Below are 6,716 nucleotides of genomic sequence, written 5' to 3' on the forward strand. Positions count from 1 at the left end.
GTCGGTCTGGACAGAAAACCGACTCCGATCGGCCGATGATCACCCCTACTAGCCATTGACCTCAAATTATGTTTCTAAAACTGTTAGAGGCTTTGTTCGGTAATCATTTGCTTTTTATTTTTAGTTTTTAAAAATTAAGTCTACACTCTTTTCATCTTTAAATTTTCTTCTTTTTCATACTCCTACCAATGTTTTAGAAATCAAGTTAAGTTTTGAAAACCAAAAAAATAAATAAAATAAATAACTTGTTTTTATTTTTAAAAGTTTGTTAAGAATTCAATCTTTTTTTTACTTAATAAAGATGAAATTTAGAGAAAATAAGCATGAAAAATTGTAATTAATTTCATGCAATGAATTATAACAACAAAAAGTAATTGTAAAAATAAATTAAGAGAGGGAATAAAACTACACAAGATGAAATTTTCAAAACTACACAAATATTTTTAAAATTTGGGGACTTGTCCGAGTGAGGAGCTGGGAACAAAATTATACCAAATGAAATTCATTTCTTCCCACTTTTAGGGTAAGCAGACAAGTAGTTCTCTTAAGTGTCGATTTTGGGTCTTCAACAAATAGTATCTGTCCTTAAGAACCAATGACAAGTGCTAGAACTAAAAGACTTCAAGAGGGATTAAATGCTTCCTTTTAAGCTAAATTTCCAACCCATCATAAAAAGTTGCAACCCTTGAAGATCCAAGAGTTACGTGGACACCCAAAAGTCATAATGAATTTGGAAATTCTGATTCATCCACATATTTAATGCTTGATGTATTAATTTATTTCAATGTATTTATATTTATGAAGGTTCATGTATGTAGTTGAAGAGTTTTTGTTGAACCTAGTCAATTAGGTGAAAGGTTGTGTTCTTTCAAGTTGTCTTTTCAGTTAGTATAAATACCTATGTAATTTTGTTATTTAAACAATACTTTGAATTTGAATGAAATTTTCTTAGAGTTTATTCCTTCAAGCTTTATGCTTTTCTTTTTATTCTTGTATTTAGAATGTATGTTTTAGGACTTTCAATCTAGTTTGATCAATTAGATTGTGGAGAGTTCGAAATCTTGAAGTTAGGAACAAGTTCTCCTTTCTTCTTGATCATCAATCAATCTATCAAGTCAAATCTGTATTAGCTTTCTTGGGGTTGTTATCAATTTGTTTAGTCGGGGTTATTCTTATTATCATTGTGGGGGATCATCTGGAATAAGAGGGTGGGGGAAAGGGGTTCTCATACATGATTGAAGTAGTTCCCTTTATCATTTGGTATTAGAGCTTTGGCTCTAAAATATTATATCTTTCTTGTTTTTCTTTTCAGTGCCATACTTCTTTCTTTACTTCATTTAATCTATTCCATATTTTATTGTGACTTTTCATCTTCTTTCTTTTCCTTCATATTATTTCGTATGCTTGTTGGAAAAATTAGAAAAAGAAATTATCTTTTGCATCTTTCCATAATTTGTTTAAAAAACTTCGTGATTTTGTAACTTTTCACATTCTATACTATATTGAAATTTTCTTGCATGGTTCTCATAAGAATATTGTAAGATTTACTAAAGTTTGAGATATTAGAAGTCTTATGATATGTCTCATCGAAGAAGAAATTGTCATGCGACTTCCGATAGTAATGATAATTTTTTGAAGAATTTTAGAGAAAGTTTGGTTAAGTTGCACCAATCAGTTGATTACATCGGCCAAATGAATGAAAAGCTAAAGTTGCAAAAAAAGATTATATCTCAACCTCTAAGATAGTGTATGAGAAGATGAAAAGTCCAATAAAGATGGAAATAGATGGAATGATTTAAGGAAAGAAAGATGACACACGAAAAGAAAACAAGTAAAGATATAATCTGTTCATAGCCAAAGCTCTGATACCAAATGAATAAACTTTCTCTAAATCGTTTTTTTTTGCAACTTTCTCTATATCTTTTTTTTTTTTTTTGTAAAGATATAAACAAGTAAACTTTCTCTATTTGACTTTTCATCTTCTCATTTTTTTTTGTTTCATACACTATTGTGCTTGCAAAAAAAAAAATAAAATAATAATAACAATAATAAAATACAAAAATAAAAGAGAAAAAGAAAAGAAAAGAAAAGAATGAAAAAGAATAGGAAAAAAAAAAGTGATGTATCATCTTCTTGTGACATTTCGTATTCGTTACTTGTTTTATGTTTTAAAAAAAAAGAGTTTCTCAAGTGAGTTTTGAAGCATTGTGATTATAAAAAAAGAGTCCAAAAATATTCATAGCTACATCTTTTTGTCATTTTCATCTTTTTATTCACACATTTTGTTCATTCTTATATTTATCGTGATAATTTACCAAGTTTCTTTGTCTTCATTTTTATTTTAGCTTCTATAACTTATTTGCTTCTTAAAAGTTCATTCCATTACTAGCCACACTTGTGTTTCTAAATTTGAGATTTTTGTGACTTTCCACCTTCTAGCTAAATTGATATTGTCTGGCATGATTCTCATAAGAATACTGTAGACTTATTGAAGTTTGAGATATTTCTAGTCTTAGGAGTAATTCTATATATATATTGAGTGCAAACATGAGTGACCTTTCATCTTCTTAAGAGTAATCACTTGAGGGATTGCTGGTGATGTCCATTTTTCTTCTACTTTATTTTTCTTTTGTAGGATGGACAATCAAGATGACGTTGAAGTCAACAAAGTATGTTTGAGAGAGGCACAACAAGGAGTTATGGCACAAATGATCCTCTTATATACACAAGGTTCATTAACATTCTGATCAAAGTCATACGATTTGATCACAATATCAAATCTTATGTTCCAAGATTGAGAAGCTTGCTTCAACCCATAAATGGATGGATTAAACCTACAAACCTTTTTCTCTTGACGTTATGAATTCCTCAGGTTGTTCTATATAAGTGGTATCGTCAAGATTGCCATTCAGAAAGGTAGACTTGATATCCATTTACCAGATTTCATAATCATAAATGAGGCAACGGACAAGGTGATCTAGATAGACTACAACACGGCAATAGGTGAGAAAGTCTCATCATAGTCGACTCCTTCAACTTGGGTATAATCTGACACACCCCCTTCCAGATTTTCCTTTAAACCTACAAGGAGATGTGACTACAGCAGTTACCAACCCTCTCGCTGGCATTTACTGTCTACTAACTTGCTTAACCTAACTTAGAACCCTGAAATGCAGACATACTCAACCAAAAACTTAAGACAATAACAATAATTAACAGAGTTCTACATACTCTTCATTAATATTTTAACACCTCATATATTTTTTTTTAGTAATAATGTAATTTCAGCAACTTTATTATTTGGAATTTCAGTAATTTTCCTTAGTTAGAGGGTTTTTTTTTTGGAATTTTGGACTTCAAATATAAGTGCGGGAATTTAAATGTTGGCGTGAAAATGATTTAATTTTGAAATTCAATTTGAAAATTAATGGCAGGAATTAATTTTCTTTTGAAAAGGAAAGGAATTAAATAGTATAAAGTGGAATAAGGAAATGATTTAAATATAATTATACTATTTTCTTTTTAGTTATTATTATTTTATAAAATAAAAGGGAAATTGTCTTCTTCCTCACGTACACCTCACACACACTGAAACCTTTTCCCCCAAATTTTTCCTACCGTTCACGCGCCTTTCAGCTCGCTGCCTCTAGCCACGAGAGTTTCGCCGCTGCTAGTCCGAGCCATCGAAGACCGTCGGTTCAAACTGCCTCCACCAGCCGTCGAAGGCCGTAGACCGCATGAGCCAAGCCAGTCGCTCGCGCCGCCACCGCTCCAGCTTTTGACCACCACATGCCACACCAATCTCGCCAGCCGAAGGAGCCATCTGAGTCGCCACCGCCTGCTTCGCCCTCACGTCGCTCGATCTGTCTAGTTCTACTGCTGACCGTTCGCACGCCACCAGCCCAGCCGCTGATCTCCGTAGGTCACTGCCTCCCTTCGCCGCCGTTTGTCGGATTTTGGCTTGTGGTGAAGTTTTGGGTAAGATATGAGCCTTTTAGAATTTTCTTGAAGATTTTGGTTACTCAGTTGGTTTTGGCTAAAATTGTTAACACCCATTATGTTTGGGCCATAGATTCAAGCATTGAAGGAATTTTAAGGTCGAAGTGTGTTGTCAGGCATTGTGCAGGATTAAGTTGGGTTCACAAACAGATTTGAGTTTGAAACTAATTTTGGACCAAGTAACATTTTGGTAAGTATATTAAGCCTTGAAAGGATTGGATTAAAATGTTGTTGCTGGAATTTGTTTGAGGTTCTAACCATTATTATTGAATTGCTAGATTAAGGCATTTATTTGAGAGACTGAAGACAATTTGGAACAACCTACACTTTGGGCTTTAGATTCAAGTTTTTGAGAAGTTTTGAATTTAGACGCAAATGACTTGAGTTTGATTCCAACAAAATTTTGGTGTTAGAACTTTGAGGTGATCTTGGTCAAACCACTTTTGGGTAAGTTGTTATGGTAATTTGGGAATGTTTAATGTTTAAAAATTGGGCTTAAAGGTTAAGATCGATTTTTATCCATGTTCTAGGATCTCATTCAAAAGTTATGGAAAGCTAGAAAGGAGTTTGTTCACTTAACTTAACTTTTGGACTTTATTTGAGGTAAGTAATCTTACCACTGGAACTGCCACGGGCCAGACTTTAGTTGTATGCTAGCATGGTGAGTGTATGTTATGGTAAATTGTTAGCATGTTGATTGATAGTATGACCTGAATCAAAGTATGTTCTAGCACGAGCTCTGATTGTTTAAATACACACCTAAGCACTTGATCGTTAGTATGTGATGGTATGTATTTTCATATGTCGACGTATGATCTGCTGGTGTTGAGGCATACTTGTATGTTGTAGAATTATGATGTAAGGTTTACATGAATGTTGTATAATATGTTGTTGAGGATTATGTGTATGTGATGGAGCCATGGTACCAAGGATTTCATGTATGTTTTAGAATTGTACGGTGTTGATTCTTTGAACGTTGAGACTGTGTGAATATCCTTATTGATTAGTTAGATGCTCACCATTTTTGTGTTTCCTTCGGGATTCATCAGTTTGTGTTTCCTTCGGGATTCACCAGTTTTGTAGGCATACTTAACTATAATAGGATAGGACTCAGTCTCTTGTTTGTTTCATGTGTTTATGTGCCATATGCGGGTATTTAGAGGACATAGATACCTAGCCTGACCCTAGTGGTGGGGCTACTTACTGAGTATTTCATACTCATTCTTTCTTATGTTGATGTTTCAGGAAAAGGTAAAGATGTACCGGCGATGGCGCAACAAAATTCGTGATCGTGTCACTGGGACTAGACCTTTTCACTTTCGCATCTTGAAATCTGTTATTTGGTTTTACTGTTTAAAATTTATTACTAAGGATTATTTCTTTTATATGCCTTTGATTAGCCTTTAAGAATTTTGGGTACCCTATTAACTGTTTTAACAATTGCATTTAATAAACGTCTTTTGAACTTCTCTTATTTAATTAGCATTTATTTCAAATAACTGAGCGTCGTTTTTAAATTCTGTGTATGCATTTATTTTAGTAACGGCCTTACCTAAGTCTTAGGAGGTCAGGTCGTTACAAATATAACTTATATACATTACATAATCAGCGAGCCCAACACTCAACTAGTCTCTATATGACATAATACATGCGTACTACTTATACATAACCCACACTTAGACTTCCTAACAAATTGGTCTTGAGCGGCAGAGCAACAACAGAGTCTTCCTCTGGGGAGTGACCGTTACCTAAGGAGAAAAATATTTAAATAGCGTGAGCTAGAAGCCCAGTGAGTGACTAACTTTTGAAACATAAAACATATACATATCAATCATGCTGAATGTTAGCTCTAAAAAAGAGCTATTATTCCTAGCTTAATTAGGGCTCGTTAGTAGATTTTATGTGTTTATTTCCCTATTTTGTAGGTATCGAGAAATTAAGAGGTAGAATTAATCATTTGGTGAAGAACGGGGTTAATTTGAAGCAATATGGAATTAATTTAAACATCTGGGCTTCAAAGGAGTTGAAAAGACCAAAACGCCATCGAGTTCCACCGAGAATGGCCAACCATCAAGCATCATCGAGTACCATCGAGTAAAAGGCTATTGAATAATCAAGAAAATGCTATCGAGTGAATGAGGATTGAGTATCGAGTCATCGAGCATCGAGTAGCGAGTATCTGGCAGTGGACGCAACATTGCAACACTACTCTAAGCATCGTGATGCTCCGAAGTTGAATCACCGCCAACGTCCCAATGCATCCTGACGCTTCACCCTAACGCTTGAAGGCAGAAGCATCAATGTTGTAACACTACGAAGAATGACAGACATGGAGCTGAGCGCGTGCGCAACCAAGCGTTGGGCTAAGCGTTGGACTGCTTGTCTGACGCTCCCCTCTCACCGCATCAATGTTGCAATGCCATTCCAAGCATTGGAATGCTGCAATGGATTCCTATAAATACCTCTCCTCGGCCCTAGGTCAAAATATGCCGAATTTTGGAGGCTGAAGTTAATCTTCATTCTTCTTCCTTTTCCTTCAAATTTCAGTATCTTTAGGTTAGTTTTCCTTTTTATTTGGGGTTGTAATCAATGGATTGGAGGTTCGTTCTTTATTTGTCTATGAATTGAGAGGTAATCTCTATCTAATTTCTTTGAGGAAGAGCCTTATGTTAATTTTTTGAAGGTTTTCTAATTAATTTAACTGTACTCTTGCGAAT

This window comes from Benincasa hispida, chromosome 9 (assembly GCF_027475165.1).
Source record: "Benincasa hispida cultivar pf3 chromosome 9, pf3_genome.v1.1, whole genome shotgun sequence".
Classification (NCBI taxonomy): Eukaryota; Viridiplantae; Streptophyta; class Magnoliopsida; order Cucurbitales; family Cucurbitaceae; genus Benincasa; species Benincasa hispida.